Source organism: Vicugna pacos, chromosome 6, assembly GCF_048564905.1.
Source record: "Vicugna pacos chromosome 6, VicPac4, whole genome shotgun sequence".
In the NCBI taxonomy this organism is placed as follows: Eukaryota; Metazoa; Chordata; class Mammalia; order Artiodactyla; family Camelidae; genus Vicugna; species Vicugna pacos.
Window position 1 is genome coordinate 74,786,902 of NC_132992.1, and position 22,514 is coordinate 74,809,415.

At 41.2% G+C, this 22,514-nt stretch overlaps 1 protein-coding gene and 1 long non-coding RNA gene across 16 annotated transcripts in view; both read left to right on the top strand.

Annotated features, from left to right (window-relative positions):
* The window catches only part of NRXN3 (neurexin 3), a 1,622,069-nt gene that overhangs the window by 937,853 nt on the left and 661,702 nt on the right, over positions 1 to 22,514 (top strand). The window lies entirely within an intron of this gene.
* LOC140696981 (uncharacterized) overlaps positions 10,960 to 22,514 on the top strand; it is a 127,033-nt gene continuing 115,478 nt past the window's right edge. The window contains exon 1 of one of the 2 annotated variants that reach the window (XR_012073769.1): positions 10,960 to 11,012. This is a non-coding gene — a long non-coding RNA (uncharacterized lncRNA). The remainder of the gene's footprint in view (positions 11,013 to 22,514) is intronic. The other variant, XR_012073770.1, reaches the window with a different exon arrangement.

Sequence of the window (22,514 nt, forward strand, 5' to 3'; positions counted from 1 at the left end):
TGATTTCGAAAATCATTACATTAAAGTTAAAACTTCAACCACTTAATGAGATCAAAGGTGTTATGGATAACTTAAACTTTCAAATGCAGTTGACCCTTGAACAAAGCAGGAGTTAGGAGCACCAACCCTCCCCATAGTCAAAAATCCACATATAATTTATAGTTGGCCTTTCGTACCTGCTGTTCCTCCCCATGTGCACTTCTGCATTCGCAGATTCAACCAGCTGCAAGTTGTATAGTATTATAGCATTTACTATTGGGGAAAAAAAAAACTATGTGTATGTGGACCATGCAGTTTAAACCTGTGTTCTTCCAAGGTTCAACTATATATATGTTTTTAAGTCCTATTATAGCTGCTTGTTTTAACATCCTCTACCCTAAAATTTTGCCCAGAGGTACTCTGAAAAGAATAATAGGTGGATTATAATGTTTCTGCCTCTTACTCTTCGGAAGAAGTGTCAGTAGGCAGGCAAAGGGATCAAAAGGTATGTGTAAGAGAGTACGTGTAAGAGAGAAAGGGCAGTCAGACTGGATCGTCATTCGCTGACTCACTGCGACTTGTTAGTATGTTAAGATCGCTATGCCGTTCAATCTGATGGAACTGCCTGGAGGAAAAGTGGCAACTCTTCCTCATCAGCCCCCACTGGATGCTTCTGGGATGGACCACTGGAGGAATCCAGAAGCCACGTGAGGTTGTGGTCTGGTTTGTATGCAAATCTGAAACTGGACACTTTAAAACTCCTGGGTTCTGCATGTCCTTGGCTCACTCCCCTCAGAAGCAAGGTCAGTTGTGCTGTCTTGCCTAAGATAAACACGAGGAAGAAGTGGATACCCAAAGGATTTGAAAAGTGGCTTTAAGAAACGCGCGAGCTGTAGATAAACTCTTCTGTTTGAACTGCAGTAACCAAGTGGAATACATTGTTCTGAGATAGATGGTTTCACAGGTGTCCACTTGTCTTCAGACTCATTAATTATGTGCCGCTTTTTATATGTCAAAAAAAGATAGGTGGAGCCTCTCTGAGGAGCTTTAATTTGGGAAGAGATCGCCAAAATAGCAGCAGTGTGCTCGGTGAGGCTAAAGCCCCGTCAGTGAGAATCAGTGGCCAAAGGGAAACTGTTGGCATCCATGTTCTAGCAGTTTCTGATTCCCACACCAGTTTTTCGTCAGAGTATGCATGGGGAGGTTTTAGGCCCCTTTTTTGTCTCTTTTCCCAGCTCCCAATCTTTTAAGACCCCCAAATATTTCATGTGGACACCTCATTTGTCTTCTTGCTTTTCAGATACACCACCATCTTCCTCTGCTTTCTGACAGTGGGTCGTGGTGGTGACTTTCTCAGGTCCCATATCCAGCAGGAGCTTTAGGTGTGAAAAGGAGGCCTATGACAGTTTTCAGATTTCAGTCTCCTGAAACAGAGCCTTGCCAAGCACCTGCCCCCTCACCCTCTGTGTGCTTTTCGTGGCCTTTGCTTCCCTTCCCTCCAGTGATCTGCCCAGCGACAGCTGGGCCTCCTGATCTAGTGACCCAAACACGGTTAACTGTCTTTTGGTCAAAAGGATATACTCATCCCATAATATGGTGGTTTATCTTCTATCCCTCTGCCAGCAACTTTTGTTCTGTTTTGATTTTCTGTGTTCTGCACATCTCTGCTTCCCTTCCCTGTCTCCTGAGCTAGGGATGAGTCAGCCATTCTTCCAGCCTTTCATGGGTACAAGCCTAGAGCAGTTAGTGAAGTTGGTTCCATTATCATTTCCATTTTGTGGATGGTAAAACTGAGGCTCAGAGGTCCTATAGTGAGCGAGTGTCAATGCCTGTATTAAGACCAAACCTGCTGACTTGTGATCCCAAATGGTTAATATTTAGAATACTTCCCTATTCTGTGCCAGGCATGATACTAGTTAATGGAAATGGAGAAAAAAAGATACGTTTCTGTCCAAGCTCTCCATCTAATGAAAGAGACAGATGTATAAAACATAAATTACTAGCTAGGATGAAAGTGCTTTTACAGAGGTATGACAACGTTCGGTGGCAGATAAAATAAAGAAGAAGACATACATTTTCCTCATTACAAACTGATGCTATCCTAAAATAGTCCAGGTTGTCATAAAACCAGGCTTTACCTGGTTGCTGTCAAACAGTTACTGCTTCCTATGGTTTACCATAGTCTGTCCCCATGGGTTGTTGAGATGGATGGTATTATAAATAGGAAAGAGGTTTGAAAAGAAATGAGGACAAAACAGTCTTCCACCTCTGCTGATGGAGTAAAATAATTCCCTGAATTTGGATTTAATGCTCAAGAGGGAATACAAATAAATATATATATTCACATATATTCATGCATACATATATACACAAATTTACATACATATCAATATATGCATATAAAATGTATATATAAATATCTATATGTGTATAAGGATACACACAAATATGATATACACACATACATCCCACGTTTCAAGAAGCTGTCTTCTGCTGGCTTCTTAAGGCCCATTAAAATTCAGATGTTTAATAAAATGTATTTGACAGATCACCCCCAATTTTTCGTATATACCTCCTCACATCTAAGTGCTATATTGTGTGAGGCATTGAATTTATTCTACCTTAGAAGAGAACTTCAAATGGTTGCAATAATCAGAGTCATGGTGAAGACATCATAGAAATTAGAACTAGCAAAGTTGTTAAGGACTACCTCTAGTCTGAGTCTATTTCTACACATGAGCACTAAGGTCAAGAGAATGTAAATGGCTTGAAAAAAGGGCAATAGATGGAACCGTATTTAGAATTCAGAGCTTCTGTCCTCCAGATGAGTCCTCTTTCTACCTCACCATGCCTTTTGCATCAGGAGGAAATACTGGAAATCTGTCTAATGTAGACTATAATTGGAGAGAAGTTTAAGCTGAACAAGTAGAATGTAGGCCATACAAAACTTAAAGGAAATTTATACTTGCTTCTGGCAAATTCATATAAGAATTGGCAGATTCAGCTAAATAGAATAATTTCCTAATTTTTTAGAAGGGCCAAATAAAGGCCAGATACACTTTAGCATGGATTTTGCTGTATATTCACAGCCCCAAATAAATGAGATTTTGTTTGGGGTCGGGGAGAACCAAGGATTCTTATTCTACTCAGTTGCTATTTGCATTCATAACATGGGAAGGCAGGAAGACATTGATGGAACATTTTTTTTTTTTCTGCCTCCTTCATTTTTAAATGGACGGTGACATGCTTCACAACAGCATCTCCAAACAAAAGATGACAAATTCCCGTTTATTTCCCATCAGTGGCACCGTGTGAGATGTTGCACCAAGTCTAACTTGCTGCTTCTAGGGCACAGAGGTTTTATTTCTACAGCAATGTGGAACTCCCATAAAAATAACAATTCCATTGCCAGTCACTCTGTCAGGAGTATTGGCAGACTGAAGAAGACTTATCTGATTCCACTAAAGCTATTAGTCTGAAACTCTGATCTGTAAATCTGGCTGGGCACCACACGGAGGGGGAAGGAGTGCTGGCCAGAAGCAATGGCTTTTGTGCGTTCTCAAAAACAAAGGTCAGGTAAAATTAGAAATTAGAAATGAAGCAAAAGATGAAGGGAACTTTCACTGTGTTCACTCAGTGTTCCAGGCATTCTGCTAGGCTTACATTATGTACTTAAAGCAGTGAACTGGTTTTATCTCTTTTTTTCCTTTATCATCAATTGATGTGTGTGCCCGTGACTACAATATAAACAGTGTTTTGTTCTTATTGCTTTTGTTTTTCCCTATGTGAAAAATGGGATAATCTCATTAAGGGATGTTTCTTCAAGGTCCCAGTGGGATATTTTGTGACTGGAAAATTCCTAGAATCTCAAAGGCAAAAATAGTAAAATTGTAGGAACGTATAGGAAAAGTCATTAGGGTTTATTACGTATAACAGTTTTAAAAATCTCCTTAGAATGGGGCATTACAACTGTCAGAGCTAAGTTTCATTTGATTTAAATATCAAATATAAATTGCATGGGGGAGTTTTGAGGAGTGATAGAAACATCCTTTAGCCTGATTGTGGTGGTGGTTACATGAACCAATACATGTGTTAAAATTCACAGAACTGTCCACTGAAAGAAAAAAAAATTCTCAATTTTACTGTATGGTGATTTTTAAAATAAAAGTGAAACATTTCAATAAAAGGGTGTCAACTCTAAGCCAGTGATATGTTACTGGATGTCTAACAAAAAAGATATTACTTGGTAATGTTGTCAACTGACTATTAAAGCCTAATTAATGACAAAAAAAGAAGTATCATCATTCCTCACACAAGATAAAATTACCGTCTTTACATCTATTTCTACATTTTTTTTCTTTCATCCCATCTGTAATAACCCATGACTATTTCATTTTCTATGCCTTCATGCTATTTGGAAAATCAGAAAAAAGAAGGCATTTAAGGATTCGGGGTAATAGGTAAATGTCCTGGTTGCATCTTCCGTGGTCAAATGTGGTGACTTTGGTTGGCTCTTACCCTTGTCTTCCGCTATGCATCAGTCATCCAGTCTCCTATTGATTTTTTTTTAAACAAAGGTCAAGCACGTGTTTGTAGGTGACACCAATTGCTTCAGAGTTTGTCCCGGCTCCTTACTGTCCTGATTTAAACCCCTTGTGGCATTTTATACTGCATGGATAGTGATAAATGTGGTGGAGACTGACACAGAAATGTACTCAGAAGTAAGTTTATAGCACTGCCGGGGACCATCTGTTAATGTAAATGTTTAAGGTAAAATGCATTAAGGCTTAAGAGCTGACGAGACATTTTATTTGCATCCTGCCTTTGGGATTATGTCTGGGTTCCTGCCTGGTTTTACCCTTTTATCTGCTGCTATTCATTTGCCTGGATGAAATCCTTAACACATTTGAATTGTATTTTCTGAAATAACTGGATTGAACAATAAAAATCAGGAGTTACGTTGGCTTTGGGGGGTGGTTTCAAAGTGTTTAAATTAAACACGTTTATATGGCCACTTACCATTTATGATTACTTCCTGTTAAGTGGCTGATGAAATTTGTTGTCTCCAATGTTGAAATATTAAGCACTATCTTTTAGGGCTATCAATGTCAACCAAAGTGAAAATAATTTATGAAATGAATGACCTGATATTAAAATCACCCTTAAAGCTATTTGAATTACATTATAATTCTCTAGTGAAGTTTGAATGCACCCATTTTATTTTTAACACTTTGAAGTATATTATCTGAGGAGAAGTTCAAGTAACACATCTTTACGATTCATAGGAAAATGGTCTTCTTCAAAAGGGAAAATAAAATTCAGCTATGAGATGTAAATCAAAAATACTCACTTTTAGCTTCTACCAGGTAATATAATGGCTTGGGCTTTACAGAATGGGTTTTGGGTGCCACAGCCATCCCACCCAAGCACAAGAAAGCACAGAAAAAGAGAGAACAATGAGGTGAACTAGAGGGAGAGAAGGAGTGAGGTGGAGGCAGAAAAATACTTTGAATACAAAATCATTTAAATAAATGAGTAAGACAGTTTTCAGAATAGGACTTACATTGGAGTTTTCTAGAAACCACTGAATATGATGAGTTGAAAAATGATTAGAAATTGTGAATGGTTTCCCCCTGGGTGGATGAGACTACCTGTTCAGCTGCAGTGATTCTGATGAGCTTGTCTCTTAAGCTTGTCCTTTGAGATCAGCAAGAACGTCCGATTCTCTCATCTCTCATTTGAGCTGGGGCTGATTGATGCGTAATTAAGATCACTAAGGAGCCAGAGTAAGAGCTGCAGAGTCTCTACATTTTTCCATGATGATTTTCTCTCTCTTACTCTTTTTTAAAGTCCTTCCTTATGGTTCTTACGCTATAAATTCTTGATAGCATGATATTGGGGGCAGGGGTTTGTGTTAGTTTGAGAGGAGACATGATAGGGGTTGTGCACAATTTGGAGCCTGCAAGGAGAAGAGCCAGAAAAAAGCCAAATGAAATCACCACCTCTTAGAGGGGATGAAACCCGGCAGGTGACAGAGCCTCTCTCTTTTATTACACAGAGCAGGAAGCTCCCGAGGACTCCTGAGGCAAAGTGACCTTCTCCAGGTTACACATCTGGTCAGGGGGTAGAGGCAGGAAGGACACCCCAGTCTTCCCACTCCCAGTTCCTTTTCCTTTCCACTAGGACATCATTCCTTTCTCTAACCTGGGCTCTCCCATTCTCTTTGTAATGCTTGAGGAGTGGGTTTTAACCTTCCTTGTGTCTACGCTAGGAACTAGGTGCCTGGGAGAGTTAAAAGAACAACACCGAGTAACATCCACCCTTGAATCGTTTCTCCCTTTTTAAATTGAGGGTGCGTGCTGCAGAGACATAAGTTTGCATAGGAGATGTGAAACTCCTCTGTGGATCACTTAGCACCTAATCTGATGGATAGTGCAGAACCATCATACGTTCTTGAGTTGTAATATCAGCATTTAATGAGAGAGAACAAGTGGACAGCTTTTCTTCGGTTGTCAAGGACCATGGAGGTAATTTATGTTCATTATTTCTTTTATTAATTTTTTTCTAATAAAAATAATAAAAATTTTTTGTCATTTATTTGAATTTTTATTTATTTTATTTTTTTGTTTTTTTCTCCTTTTTCAGTTTTATTAGGTAGAATTATTGCAGTTCTTTTAACTGTCAAATTAAAATATTGAAACAGGTTTGGACTCCTCTATGAAAAGTTTAATAGTCTGTCTGAAACTCTACAAAACATCAGGTGTTCTTTATGGAGATGAGCAGGTATTTATTGAGCCAAAGGCAGAAGTCTTTCTTATATTTCTATCAATGCAAAAAGCCTCATGAAAATTTGAATGGGGACTAGGGAGAGAAATGGATCTTAGTAATATAAATTGGCTTTAAGAGTTCTGATGAGGAAGAGTTCACACACCTTCCCTGAAAAAATTAATACTTTCGTGGGGGAAGTATATATTTATAACAACAGCTTGGCAAGTCTTATTTCTGTATGAATGGAGTCCTGTGGGAACACAGAACCACCTGTGCCAGCTACAGGGCAGGGAGGGCTTCACGGTGGTGTCGACTTTTAAGTAGAGACTTGAAGAATGCAGATTTCCTGGTAGAGAGTAAGGAGGGGAACGTTCTGGTAAAGAGTTAAGGGAGAAAACATATAGCCCCACATGTTTTCAAAGGAGGCCTAACCCAATACAGTCCCATTTAATCCAATCAAAAGTGATGTTCAGATCTTCACTACATTCTTTTAAAGAAACATATGCATAACTCCTTGAATAAGAAATATCAGGCAACCGTTTCCATTTTAACTAAAAAACAAACAACACAAAACAAAAACCAGAAAACAAATAAACCAAAAAACACAACTTTTCTTTTGAGAACTTTCCTGAAAGAGTCCTCTGGACAGAAGATAAGAAGATGCTTTCAGCTGCACTTGGAAGGACATGAGGTGCCAGGTCACCTGTGTGTCTGAGAAATAACAGTTATCCATTCTCTCGTTAAAGCAACAGTAGCATTCAAGTCAGTTGGAGGAATCCCAGAATAATTGGATATTGTCCAGGGCCAACTGCACTCGAAGTGAATTGCTGAATTTCCTTTGGGAAAAAGCAAGGTTCTCCTTTGTTTTATGGGGGAAAGTGGCATCTGATAGGTCAGAGAGAAGAGGATCAATTAGATCCTTACAAACGTCTGCTGAGGTCTTTGCAGTGTTTCAGATAAATTGCTGTGACTGTCTGAACTTTGAAGTGTCTCAGATGCCACTTAATAAGAAAAGATTGCCTGAGGCCTCTCTCGCTCTGCTCGCCATCCGACCCTTCTCCCTGAAGATCGACATCAAGTAAGGTGACTGAGATCCTAGGTGAAGTGGGAGACCTTTCTGACCTTCCACCATAGGTGGTAATTGACTGTGCTCTGCCTCAGTTAGCAACGTCCTTCCAAAGTCCTTCCGGATGAAGGATGATGAGAACCACAAAGGCGTGAACACTTTTAGGATCCTGCCCTTCCCCCTCAAGTTTTAATATATTCATGTGTATGTCTATCATATATTCTTGAATATTTCATTATACTGCAAATAACTATACTCTTTGAAGAAAACAGTTTCCTCGGATTTTCCCTATGACTTGGCCTTAAGTCAGAAAGTTTCTTAATACTTCTTCAGATGTAGGACCTCTGGAAGGGAAGGGTTATGTGGGCATATACTCAAAGTTTATATAAGGAAAAGGATACATTAGTCATTTAAATACAAACTTTCTTTTTTCAAACTGTATTGGCTTTCAAATTCCTCAATTTCTCTTTGTCGTGTTAGCTCTTTTTGGTATGTCATGGTGAAAATGTGTCTTCTCAGTAAAGGCTGGATATTTAGACATAAGGCAGCTTGAATCATGGTACAGCTGTTTAATTTGAAGAGCTATCTCTTCTAATCTATGCAATTATTGTTCCAGACATGTGGGGTATTTCAGTGAAACTTAGAAAGCAAGAATACTCTGCACAGTTAAACCTTTTTAATGACCATCATATGTCAACAACCAAACAAAACCAAACCAAAATACTGTGCCTTTATGGTTTGAGTATCTCTATCAGGATTTTGGGGGGATGTGATATTGGTGGCAGGTGGGGACAGAAGAATTCAGACCTCTTTTTTCATCCTCCCTATCTGTTCTGCCTCAGAGGGAATCAGCCAGTGGAAGCTCAGTCAAGTGGCTGCCATATGCAAAGCCTTGGGGGTGTGGGGGGGGTGAGCACACAATGAAGCAGGTACACCTAACCTCAAGGTATTAATAAACTTATAGGAAAACTGTGATCTGAGTGCCCAACAATATAGTAACAATCTAAATACTACATGAGTAAAATGAAAAAATAACTGCTTTTAGTTTCCAAGAAAGTTTGTTGACAGCAAACAAGGAAGTTGCCTTGGTAAGATTATTTGCTTTGCGCTTCCATCAACGAGAGGGGATCAAATACTCAGAGAGGAGGAATAAAAGCCCTTTGGATGAGGACGGCACCGTGAACACGAGCATGTGAGCACAGTTCCCTAGAGATAAGGAATTTTCTCTCTTCCTTAATTGACAGGTATTTCATACGTGAATGAAAAAGGCCAGATGTAGTCAGAGGGCTTGCCTTTTGCTTTCTGCCTCTTCAGTTTTTCAAGAGACACTAAACTCACACCTAGGAATATTCTGACAAGCTTAGAAACCTTTTCAAAAAATAACTCATGTGCATGGCAAGATGTTATTAAAATCAGATTTTTTTTTTCCCATGGAGATGACGACCACAGAACTTTTTATTCACATCCTCAAATGTGCAGGGAGCAGCCAAGATCTCTCCTTCCTCTGTACATTCTGGCACCATGTAGGGGACTTGAAAGGAACAGAGAAGACTCCTTAGAGGGACCTCTTAACTCATTGCACCTCTTGGCCTGTTTCAAGAACACTTATTTGACCTGAATGATGATAGTGACTTTTCATTTCTAAATTTGAGGCAGAAGTTGAGTGGGAATTTTGAGTTATTTCTGTGTTTCTGAAATAATCATAAAAATCATATCTGAGTACTTCCTTGAGCCAAGCCTCTGAACTAACACACTTTGGGCTGCTGTGATGAGGAAGCCGCCTGCTCTTTGGTATCTCAAAGAGTAGCTAGTCAAGTTAGCAGTCTTAGGGGGGACTGGCTACACTATAAGTTCAGAATCATTTTCTCTTTTAAATAACAAGAAATTTTGGCTAAGGGCTTACTCAGGGTTTTACTGATTCTAGATAGGAAAGAATAATACACATCCCCTTATGCAGAAAACTATTTTTAGTCTTCTAACTAATTGCTTCCCTGGTAATGTGGAATAGTGGTTATTAGGGCCTGTGAATATGCATCTCTGGATGCCTGGCCTCAAAAGAAGGTCCAGGCATTGGAAGTCCTTGCCTTCCTTTTTAAAGAGGATCGCCCTGGCCACCATGTGCGGCAACCCTTCTATTAGACATGCTCCTTCCCCTGCACGGAATTCCAGTCTTCCAGTTACATTGAAATTCTGGGTTGTGTCTTTGTCTTCTCTCTCATCTTTCTCCTTTGTTTTTTATTCCCCTTATTTGACTTATCAAGTAATCAGAACATCGTACATCTTTGGTCAGCCTTACTCCAGACGTCTTCCCTAATTGTTCCATTCTCCCTGCCAGCTTCTGGTATCGCCATGGTCTTGTGTCTGACCCTCCCCTCAGCCCCGGTGTCCCTTTGCTCTGCTCCGCATTGCCTCTTCTTGCCTCTCCCCCCGTTATTCAAAGATCTTCATTCCCAGCCCTCCACATCTTGTCCGCGGAGGAAAGTCCAAACTCTTCAGCCTCTTTAGGAGGTAGACTGTGTCCACCAGACTGCATGATGCCTGGCGGGGATTTACAGAGAATGCAGATTACGGGATCAAGCCTGCAGCACTGCCTAGACGTACATGGTGTTACAGGGAAACAAAGCCTTTTGTAGAGATTGCTCATTTCCTAGTACTCCAAGGCTAGAATTTTTAACAGGGACATAAATCCCAAGATTTGATGATAAAGGATCTGGAAGAAAAAGCAGGAATCCGAGATCACGCAATCTATGTCATCAAGTACAATGTGTGTGGGACCCACACGGAGGTTCCTGTCTTATTCAGCTTTGTCGCAGATGACTTGTTAGTAGAAACAGCCTCCCAGCTCAGTAAGGAAAGTGGCCCAAGACAGACAGAGTGAACTAAGCACTTGCCCTCCTATTCTCCCACCAAAATGCTGTTTTGATTGGTGTCTTGTTTGTGTTTGGATGTGCTACATGGTATGAATATATATCTCTTCTTGCCCAGTGTATAGTTAGTTGTTATTGAAAAAACTTTGACCATGAAAAATGCTGAATAATGCTAAGGACACAGTGCATAAGGCCTTGGATATGAGGATAAGTTGGCAGTGATGTAATAGGTAGTGGAAGCTCCGTCCATATTCCTCCGCATTCCATGTTCTGTTTCACCTGTAGGTGAAAAGCTGGCAGGAGTAATAATAGCAGCGTTTTGTAACAGAAATGTAAGTTGCATCTGGCTCCCCTTCAGCCTCTGATTCCCCGGGAGGCTTTTCACAACCCCTCCCCTATTCCTGCTTTCCAGCTGATCTGACAGAGGGACAGAAGGATTAAGAAATCAAGTAGCTTATCTTAGAGGTTCCCCACAGGGCACTTTGTCCCAGGTGTTCCTGCTTGTAGCTTATATAATCAGGAGCGCTCTGTGTGCGGAGGGTATTACTGTAAAGGTGACTGTTTGAGTCAGTGGGTGATGATGTCAAGGCAATTATATCCAGGGGATGCGTGATCTTAAAGACCTAGTTAGTGCCCCAGGAGACCTGGAGACAGGCCTTCTTCCCATACCTTTGCAATCGCACATTCTGAAGTGAGGTGGCACCACTTTCCAAACAGGAACGAAAGTGAATGATTGGGGGCGGTGGGGACAGTGTGTTCCTCTAGGGCTTCAGGGGGAAAAAATTACTCCCAGTTAATCTTTTCTAATGTATCGCCTTTTGTTATGTTTACATTTTTGTCCAGGGACTTTGTTGACTTAAAATGAAACTAAATCAAAACTATGAGAATTGAACACGGTTCCCTCTGATAACCTGAAAAAAAGCAACACATAGTTATTTTTAGAAAGAAAAGGAAAGGACCATAAATTAGCTGTATTTTTTATTATTTTTTTCTATCTTATGGTTATTTATAATAGATAATTGCACATCAAACTTGAGATGAAATTAAAGTTGCAGAAGGCTTATGGTTTGTGTCCCAGTTGTGACCACTAATCCTAATATGTAGGGAATCCATTAGAAACTGGATCTCAGTTGAATTAGGACATAGGACCATCCCTGCAGAGCGGATCAGAGACCCTATTTTATTTTCTCTCCTTTGCTTTTATTTTTGGCTACATGATTAATGCATGCTGTTGAACAGATTTCAAAATATACTGAAGAATATCAAGAAAAAAATATAAATCCCCTTTGACCATCACCAACCCTATTCTTCTCTCAAGTGGGAATTACTGTTGTCATCTACAGATGTCCAGAGCTTTTGCTCTACCTGCACAATAGGAACATGCATACACGTATGCACACGTGCATCCCACACACACACGCCCTGAAAGATTGTTTAGTCTCCATACGGAGTCATACGCTAAATCCATATCCTGGATGTCTCCCCCTACTGGTACATGTAGAAATATGTAAGTTCTTTTGAAAGTGAAGGTGCAATAAAATCTGAAGTTTTGCTGGAGCTCCCTCCTAAATACACGCCTTCAGGTTGGAGTGGACAAGATGGGACTGAAATTCGCTAGCCAGTTTCTGCCACAGCATGATGGCTCGGTTCTGTGGGTAAATGAGCCCCACGGAAGAGTGAGTGCAGCCGACTCCACGCTGCTTTGTTGTTCCTCAAGACGTCGTGCAGGGACAGACCCTTGAGGCTTCCATCTCCCAAGTTTTAAAAGAAGACAAGAAACATTTTCCCCAAGGGTCTTGTCCACGTAGATCCCAACCCTGTTATGTTCTGAGGTGTCTGACTGCTTGCACTGGGCTTGTGGGGTCTGGGGTTGAGCATGATGGCGTGCTCTAGACAACTGGAGTGTGCCAGCTGGCTTCACTCGTTCACAAGTCCGTTTATCTGTACTCACATTCACAGAGACACTGAGCATACGGCTAGGGATGGTCCGTTCATTGCTGAAGGACATTACGGATCAGTGAGGGACACAAACAAGGAAACAGACAATTACGAGAAACTGTCAGTTGTACATTGACTGGTGCAGTGGATAGAACTTCTAGAGGAACTTGATGTGGGGGGAGGAGAGGCTTCCTGGACAAGACAGCTAATCTGAGTACTGAGGGATGATTAGAACTTAGTTGTGTGAACAGAGCTGTTCAGAAAAGAAGTGTTAGAGGAAGAGGGGGGTCACATGACAAAGGTCTTAGAGTGCCTGTCAGGGGCTTGTGGGTTGGGGCAAGTGACACCAGAGACAGAGAAGCAGGGCAGATCTTTTTGGCCTTAAAAGCCTCCTAAAGGAGTTTGAACCTTATTCTGAGAGTCATGGGCAATGATGCCTGAAGATTTTTAAAGAAACATCAAGGTGTGATTCATACGGTTTATAAGATGGAGCACAGATGGAAAGGGGCAGGGAGACCATTAGGATGCTGTTGTGGATGCTGGGGTAGGAGGTGATGTTGGCCTTAACTAGGGCAGTGGCCGTGGGGCTGGGGAAATGTGCCAAGTTTGGGGAGGCATTTCTTGCATCCTGTGAGCAACTCTGTGCAGTTGTGTAAGCACCAGTTGAGTTTGGCGATTTTGAGAAACTGTATAAACCACAGGCAAAGCAGTTAACTCTGACGTTGCAAAGCCTACTGCATGTCGTGCAGAGGTTAGATAAATATCTGTCTCTGAGGGTATATATATGAGTGCATTCTTTTTTTTATTTTGCGTTGTTTTCAAAACATAATTGCACGTGAGGCTGACGTGTGCTCACCCTGTATTTTGCACTCAGAGTACAGTGCCTGGTCTATTTTCTCCATGACTGGGCTTTTCTTCAGAACTGACGAGTCATATATCATTCTGATTGATTCTTTCCTTTTTTTTTCTCCCCCCCTCTCAAATAAAGGAGGAGGGGTGAGGTAGAGATTGTGGTAAGACATCAGGGCAACTCAACCCACACATGCATTTATCAGGAGCCCCCCAAGTCTAGTGCAGTTGCCCTCTTCGTGTTCTGTTGCTCAGAGCTGGGATAGAGCAGGAGCAGGTGGAGTGAGGTCAGGCAGCGGGTAGGGGAAGATAGATAAGCAGCCCACGCTTGGAGTATCTTGGTCTCTGCCGGAGGGAAATGGTAAGAAGGGGGCAAGCAGAGATGTGAAATGACCAGCCAGTGTCCTGAGCAGTGGGGAACAGCTAAGCTCTAAATTGCCTTCCAAAGCTGTCATTGCTCCCACAGTCTTGAATTTGCTTCACCTATGTCTTCTGTTTTAGCTTCCTTTATTCTTAATGCCGTCACTCCAAAGGCAAAGACTCCAAATCTTAAGCATCCTTTTTTATTAAAAGTGGAAAGATGCATACTGAAGGGGTGTGTGTGTGTGAAATGCAGACTGAAGTGGGTATATGTGTGTGTGTTTAAAAAATCCTTTGTAAGGATAAGTGGATTGCAGAAAGTGGATAGGATTATATCACAATGAAACACCATTTCTTCAGAAGACAGTCCCTCTGTTCTGCAAAATTGGACTCTCTCTTCAGATTTTATACAACTCTGAATTCACGGATACAGTTCTAAGGGGATGGATCTTTGGACAAAACAATCCTTCCAATATATGTGTATTCTTTACCTTTGAAGGAACATATGCTCATTAATGTTTTAAGAGAATTCTGAGATTTTTTTTTAAATGATAGTTAATATCCATTAGAAAGCTATAGAAACCTATGCCTTAATGATCAGCTTCCTATTGGACTCCAACAAACCTCTGGCCATCACATATTGAAGGGAAAAGTACTGGGTAGCAGAGAGGATTGGAGACATCGAGACAGTTAAAAATGAGGCTTTAAAAAAAAAATTCTGATCCACTTATTTTGCTTTAAAAAGATGGTGGAGTGTGTGTGTGTGTGTGTGTGTGTGTGTGTGTGTGTGTATGAAATGGGAAGAAATACCAATGCATCAAAATGGACAGGTCATTTTGTTGAATGTAACCAAACTCCTGAGCATTGGGAGATTAGGAGCGGTCATAATTTCCGGCTGCCGTGCTTTATGCTAATGTGGCCGTCCTCTGTCGTGTGCTTGTGCTGAGACAGCCACTTCACTCCTGCTTAATTTTCCCTCTAATGGTAGTGGTAGAGGCCTGGGTATCTACAGTCAGCTTTTACCAATTTAACTGGCTGCCACCACAGGCCATTATAAATTATTATTCTTATTTAGCACTTGAATCTACAATTTATTTCTTTCCTTCATGCTCTGTAAAATATAGTTTTAGACTTAGGTCTAAGTTAGCTATGATTCTTTGTCCTTATAAATCCATATCTGTCATTAGCAATAAGCTAAACTTTTTGGGATGCTAAACGTCTGTAATCCCCACAAGACAGACTGGTAATTTATCAAAGAGTTTCATTTATTTATGCATGCACGTGATATTTACTGAACACTTGCTTTATACTAGGCAATGTTTCAGGCATTGGAGATTAAACAGTGAACAATATGTGTTAGTGGGGAGAGATATGACCAGGAATGTCTAGAAAACACTAGTCAGATTTGAGGAAAAATGCTTCTCCGTGTGGATAGTCTCAACAGAGTTTTTCCTCCTCAGTTATCTCCACAGCTCCACAGGAAATTTCTGCAAAGTCGTATTTTCATTATTTTCGGTCTGCTCTCTGGGCTTCCAAAGAATTATTTTTGCCTTTAGTGGGGTTGATATATTAGTACTTCCTAATATCCTAGGAAAAATATTTCCTGTTTCTTACCAATGATTATTTTGGACTGTGGAAATGATCACTGGAAACCTATATGTGAAAATTTTGTTGTAAGAATTCATATGCATCTGGACAAGCAAAGGGTTCTTACCTGTTCTGGATTCTAGATTCTAGCGATTTTTCACATTTTCTTACCACCTCTCCTGGTTGCACTATTCCCAGTTGGCTGATTGATTTTCCCTCTCTCTGTTTCTTAAGTTCTCCCTCCCTCTGGCAACTCTGTGCTTCAGTGTGCCGGCAGGAAAGAGCAATCGTAAACTGTGTCAGTTAGCATACAGGGAATGATTTTCCTTTTATCCTCTTGGGTTCCACTGCTAATAACGATGTTAACTCCTCTGAGCAGCACTTCCTTACCTGTAGAATTATGTAATACTTCCTGTAAGGACTGAGATACTATGTGAAAAAAAAAATACCAGCACGATAGCATCCTCCTTGCCCATCCTTGGTTCTCACCAGTCTTCTCTGTGGCTCAGTGCCTGGCTCCCTCCTGCCTGCTCCAGACCCCTGATGCGGTCTTTCCCCTGCTTCTAGCCACGTCCTCCCCCTCCAGTAGATGTCCTTGCCCCTTTCTTGCTTGAGCCTGTTACTCGGTGTTCTGTTTGGCTTCCCAGACCTGGTATATCTAAATCCTCTCCAGGTAAATTTTGATCTCTTATGTTGATCCCGTTCTGCTAGGGAGAAATCTGATTTGATGGGGAGTCAGTGTGCTTCTGATATACAGTGATGAGAAGTTCAGCCTTCGAGCAGCCTTTAGATGTTCAGCCAAGGTGGGTCCCTGGTCAAAATGACCTTTTCCACCTTTTGCCATGGTGCTTGGAATTTCTTCAGTATCAGCTTGGTTCTTTAAAGGTTTCTAGTTTTCTAGATTTTTCTTCTCAACATTAGATCCTCCTGGTTAGCACCAGAAATCATCATCCGTTGGCACCTAAGATGGTCTAAACCAAGATCAACATCTTGCCAAAATGGAGCCTAGCCTGAGGTTAGCGTGCAAAGGAAACAAGAGAAGAGAAAGCATTAGGAGCAAATTTATTCTTGGAGCACAATTTTTTCACGTTTGCTGTAACCCTAGGAGTTTTGCTGCTGGTAATATCTAAAAAAGCCCTGGTTCTGTGTAGTTTAGTAAAAGGAGGAGAAATAGTCACTTCCTGCCTACTTACCAAAGACAGGCATGCCGACCAAATACCTTGGTGTGCATCGTGAAGCATCATTAGGTGAAAATTAGGGAGTGAATTTACTTGGAGCTTCAGGAAAGGGTTTCTGACTTTGTAGACTGAATCAGTGACTCTAGAAGGAAGCGGGAGAAGCATCACTGAATGAGTAATTTATGGCTGAAGTGAGTGAACCAGTACTCACTTCCTGACTAGAATTTGTGGCTCTGGTACATCTGTCCTTCCTCTTATTTTTATCTGTGTCCTTATTTTCCACATTGCATTCAAGAGCTATGCCGGGAACGAATAATCTCTGTATCATTTATTTCAGTATATCCCTCATCACTTTAGAAGGGAAAGTGTGTATCTATCTTTCATGTGAATGCAGTGTCCTCCTGCTCCTCAGTGCAATAAATACCGTGGTGCTGAGACATAGGAGGCTCCCAGCCTGTGCTCCGTGTCAGAGATGCTGTACGGCATCCCAGGCTGGCTGCAAAGCCCGCCCTAAAAATCAAATAGAGGAGATGCTTGCGCGTTCTCAGCAGGGGCTTGGCAAGTTGTTTGAGGTTATTTTACTCTCCTATCGTTGCCTCTCTGAAGGGGATCCCTCTGCAGTTGCTTGTTAATGCCTCATACTTTTGGGGAACTCTTCTGAACCGCTATCTGAAACCCACATTGCAGAGTAAAGTGGAATAACAAGCCCTCGGCCAAGTCACCTGGGAAGAGGACGGCCCATGATGCTCACTTTACCTGCGATTTAATGTGCTTTACTGTTGATCTCAGATTTGCCATGTAAGAACAATCTCAGTGAAGCTGATTTGTTTACTGAAAACATATCCCCCCTCACCACCATTTTAAACTTCTACCCCAACCGCCTAGAAAGTACATGCATTATTGTATATGCTTTAAAAAACGGTTTACTTTGCAGTTCCCTTTTGTTTGCAGCCTCCTTGCAATTTTGTCTCAAATTAGCAGATATATGCATCATCTCTTGGCAATAAGGTGAGTATTTTTTTTCCTCATTGGGTAGTTCCCTAGGGAAGAAGCTCGTGGCATCGCTCTGGCTCTCTGGGTGTGCTGCCTGTCTTCCCACACGTTCGCACCTCACCAACCTTTTCCTGCAATGTTGCCGAGTCTGGCTAATTTCGTCTGGCCTTTCTCTAATTTAAGTTACTTTTTTTTAACTCACATTAAGGATGCCTGGTGCTTATGCTCACAAAGCTGTTGGGTTTAGGAGCTCTGAGAAATGCTCTCTATTGAGATTTCCGGATGCCACAGTGGGATCTAGATAGAAAGCACATCAGCATCCTTCGGCAGCAAGCAGTTGGGAGTCCTGACCACTTGTAAGGTGTGATGACTGTTGCCGCTCCAAATATCTTCACAATTTGGCATTCAGAGTCTGAAAGGGAAAACAGACTTTTCTCATGCATCTCAGTTTTTATCAGAGAGGAAAACTTTTCCCCAAGTTCCACCCAGCCCCAAGCAGAGTCTCCCTAATGTCTGATTGGTCACAGCTGGGCCTATGGTGGTGCCTAATTCCTGAGCCAAATCCAAATTCAGTTAGTTAGCAGGTAGAGGAGACAGATGTGGAGGAGGCAACCACATGACGGTGTTTGCCACAGGAGGAGTCGTGAATGGGTTTCTTGGTATTTTGTTTGCCATTGGCAAGGGTCTAAGCAGAGTTTTCTATCTCATTTGAGATATTTTCAAGTACTAAGTTATTTGTTGGAATTTGTTAGATTTCATCCTGGATCCCAATTCTTTGACTGAATGCAGAGGGAAAGGCATGAGAGAATGTAGGGGTTCTGGGGGGAAGCATAAGCAAAGGGGTGTCCAAAAAGAGTCCCCTCTACGTAGAGTGGCAATATAATTTATAATTTAAATCAGAACAGTTTTGGGAGTCAAAGCAGGTACCATGAATAATTCTACCAGGTCAACAGGTCTAAATCATCTTAGGCAAACTACAATGTATGTTCAAGCCAGGAGTATACAAGAGAGCCTGTTTTTTAAATGTTAGGGAAAAGCTAAGGTTCATTTTTTAAAGTCTTCTGAGGTAGAGAAAATGCCACATTTATTTAAAATCATAGGGTATTCCAAATATATATGCAAACTTTATGTTCAATTTTGTTTAAATCCTAAATCTTATGAGATCTTAGAAAGTAAAACTGTTATAAAAGGTACAGTTACTTTCTTTGCCCCTCAGAACTTGTAGATCTTCTAGGATGAGTTTGGGGGAAAAAATAGCACATATAAAATCAAAATGTTTTATATTGGTTTCTGTTTTCTGGAAAGCTATAAATGTTTATCTTTCATTGTATCCCATGTCAGTGCCAAGTGTTTCTCTAATGTCTTTTAACCTGCCAAGGCATAGATCTCACTGATATTTTTGATCTTGACTGCTGATGGAAGCTTGAAAAACAGCTTTGTGCAAGGGAATAACCAAAACGGAAGAAGAATAATCTCTTACAGACAAATGTGTTCAAGCGTGAATGAAACACGTGAGTGATCTTGCTGAGGAAAGGGAAGAAACAGTGGTTTTGCCCTCTAAGAAGACGTTCCAGGGTGCCTTCTTTCCCGTATGTAGTTTAGTTTTGCATTTTGCTCCTGTGCACACAGAATGTTCTCTGTCTGTCAGTCACAATAAAGGAGAGCCTTTTCATCGAAATAGGCCACTGAACCTGTTTCAGGGACTGCAGCTGACAGTCTGTGTATCTGAAAGAGTGAGAGGTGCACGAAGAAACCTCACTGTACATCTGAGGAAGGTACTTTCAAAATTGAACGTTGATATTGAGAAAGTGAGAGCAGTTTTTCTGATAGTCCCAAATCATCCCTCTCTTCCACTCTGTTTCAGCTAAATACGAATGTAAAACTTTTATGAACAGTAAAGAGACTTGTACTTCCCTACAGTTGCAATCTTTAGTCTTTCTTTCAGGCTTCTTAAGAATAGAATCCAGTTTCTTGCTTTCCCTTATTGATCCAACGTGCCCTTTATTAAATAATGTAAGAAATTGTGATTAGCATTGAGATGTTGCTTAGATTTCTCATTTATGTGATTAGGTCTTGGATCTTAGAGATGAGTAGTTTAAAATTAGCAACTTTCTATCAAGAATATAACAGAAACCTCATATTTCTGGGGAAAAAATAAAACTTCTGTTGCTTTGGAAAGGGACTGTTTCTTGGTCTGCAAAGCTGCTCATCTGTGGGTTACACTCAGTCTGGGCTACCAGAAAGAACAGGTCACCCCATGGGCCTTGATGATAGTATTGTTATTTAGATGGCAAACAAGGCATGAAACACCCTGTCAGAGGACTCAGCACCCAAAATGGGGACAAGAAACCCCTCACCTTTGGGTGTAATCGAAGGTCACTGTGTTAGATCATGTCACATTCCAGAATCTGGGCTCGTAACCTACAGGTTGTGTGCTGCTTCCGGGGGAGCTTTCCGTTTGGTCCAAAACTGCAGAGAACGAGGTGGATCTGGTGGATTCGCGTGAAGTTTGAAACATCAGCTCTGCTGCTAAAATACCCCAGCAGCCCATGATTAACGATCTCTCTGATCTTTACATTTGTTTCCTAAGGGGTGTGTAGGAAAGTAGGTACAGCGCACACTTACTGTTCAGGTGGAAGATAACGGATGGCGACTCGCTAAAATCCAGATACCGGGAGAGCTGGTGTTTCCTCTGTCTTACTCTTGACATACGGCCAACAGCCCAGTCAGCAGCCAGCTAGCATAGCAGGTGAGAGACTCAGAGGCGGCATTTTCAGTGGCCTCACTCCCTGTAGTGAGTACCACGCATCGTACTTGTGGAGTGAGATAGATTGAAGTTTAGCTGCACCCTTTATATATAAGAGCGACTACTTGACTACTTCTCTTTATTTCTCCAGTCTGACTTTAAATCATCCCAGAGTTCCCCACCTTCTGGACTGGCAGGAAGTTCAAAGACTTGCTTTTCTTATAACAGGTTATCCATGATTCTCTAGCTAGTGATGACAGAAGAGCTCGAGGAAGAGATTAGTTGCTGTTTGGCAGTGGGGTCATCTTTATTTTAATTCTTTTGCCTTTGGATGCTTTTGGCTGTGCTCTCTGTCTCAGACACCATCATTCCACCTGTGTGCAGTGATGCCTGATCAGTGGTAGTGTTCCCACTGACCTCCAGCCAGCTTCCAGTAAACATCTATTCTGAGTGTTTCACGGAAGCAGAGCGCTGGTCTCTTACTTTGATCCCAGTCTTGGGTTGAATTGAGTTCCCCTGAAAGATATGTTGAAGTCCAAATACTTGATACCTATGAATGTGCACTTATTTAGAAATAGGATTTTTGCAGATGTGATTAAGATGTAAGTTAAGATGGGGTCATACTGGAAGAGGGTGGGTCCCTAATCCAATATGGCTGGTGTCCTTATAGGAAGAGGAGAAGGGACATAGAGGCAGACAGACACAGGAAAGAGAGTGCCATGAGAAGACACACCAGGAAAAACACCGTGCAACCATTGAGGCAGAGATTGGAGTGTTATGTCTACAAACCAAGGATTGCCAGCAACACCAGGAGTTGGGAGAGAGGCAGGGGACAGACTGCCCTAGAGCTTTCAGAGAGAACATGGCCCTGGTGCAGATCCCTATGTTCCTGTGCACATACGCACCAGCACGCTCACAATACACGTGCATACCTTTAACCTACTCGATTCCAACTCATCCCACAAATGCTCAGCGGAAACATCTTTCTTATTAGGGAAACATCTTTTTATCCATGACCTCACACTGAAACAGGCTTCCTTTCTCTTTTGTGCCATAACACTCATTGAGTTGTGTTGAGTAATTTATATTTTAATGTTTTCTTCCCTGTTAGAATGGGACTTCCATGTCAGCAGCAACTCTTTACATGTTTCTCTAGCCTCTAAGCAAGTACCTAGTGTGAGTGGGCAATACAGTTTATAGACCACGGGCATACATCAGTGAATGGACGGATGGATGGATGAATAAATGAGGCTATGAGTGTAAATGAGATGTATAAGTGAACATGTAGGGAAAATAGGCAGGACTCACAGTCCCCTCCCCACTCCACAGTGAACTTGCAACCTATGCAACTCCCTTCTCTAATAAGAATTACTGCTTTGGTGAACTTTGAAGTCTTTTCTTTAAAACGTCTTGACCTCTAAATAGATGCACTTTTCCATTTAGGTTCTGGGTCCCGTTGTATGGAAAATACAACAGGTAAACTAAGCAGTCCTTTCTGTTAGTGTCTGAACTATCTCATTTGTTGACACCAGTGTTGGAGTTACCAACTTCTCATTAAGACTTCTCATTAGATAGTATTTTCCCTTTTTTCTGTTGGCATAGAGCTCAGAACATTTAATTTATTACCACTTTCCTTTTTATCACTTAAAGGAAATTCACCTTCTCTCTAGTTATCACATCCGCATTTTTCTAGTTGTTGTAAAATCTTTAATCTTACGATACGGCTTTATTTTTTCTGAGGTAAGCCTTCAGCGGTTGCTTCGTCCAGCATTTCAAAGCCGTGTTTTAGTGAAATGAGGGATCCTTTCATTAAGATACCATTTTGCCAGCACTCATTCTTTGCATGGGACACCTCAGCAGTTCTCATGGTGTTTCATGGCTAGCTCCAGTTGCTCACTGAGACCAAAATAGTGCTTTACTTCTTGTTTAAGTAATACGGTTTTGCCTGTGACCATAGGGTCCTTTTGCTTCATCCCAGGCAGCCACTTCTCAGTTATGTGCTTTTAATTGTAAGGAAAACTGGTTGAAATGAGTGGCATGATCTTGGCACACATGTACCTCCACCACCGCAAAAAAAAATGATCCGCAGTCGGATCCGTAGCATCACTTTCACTTATGAATATGATTTTTAAGTCTTATGCACAAATATTATCTGTACAAACCATCTCCAGCCAAAGAAAGAA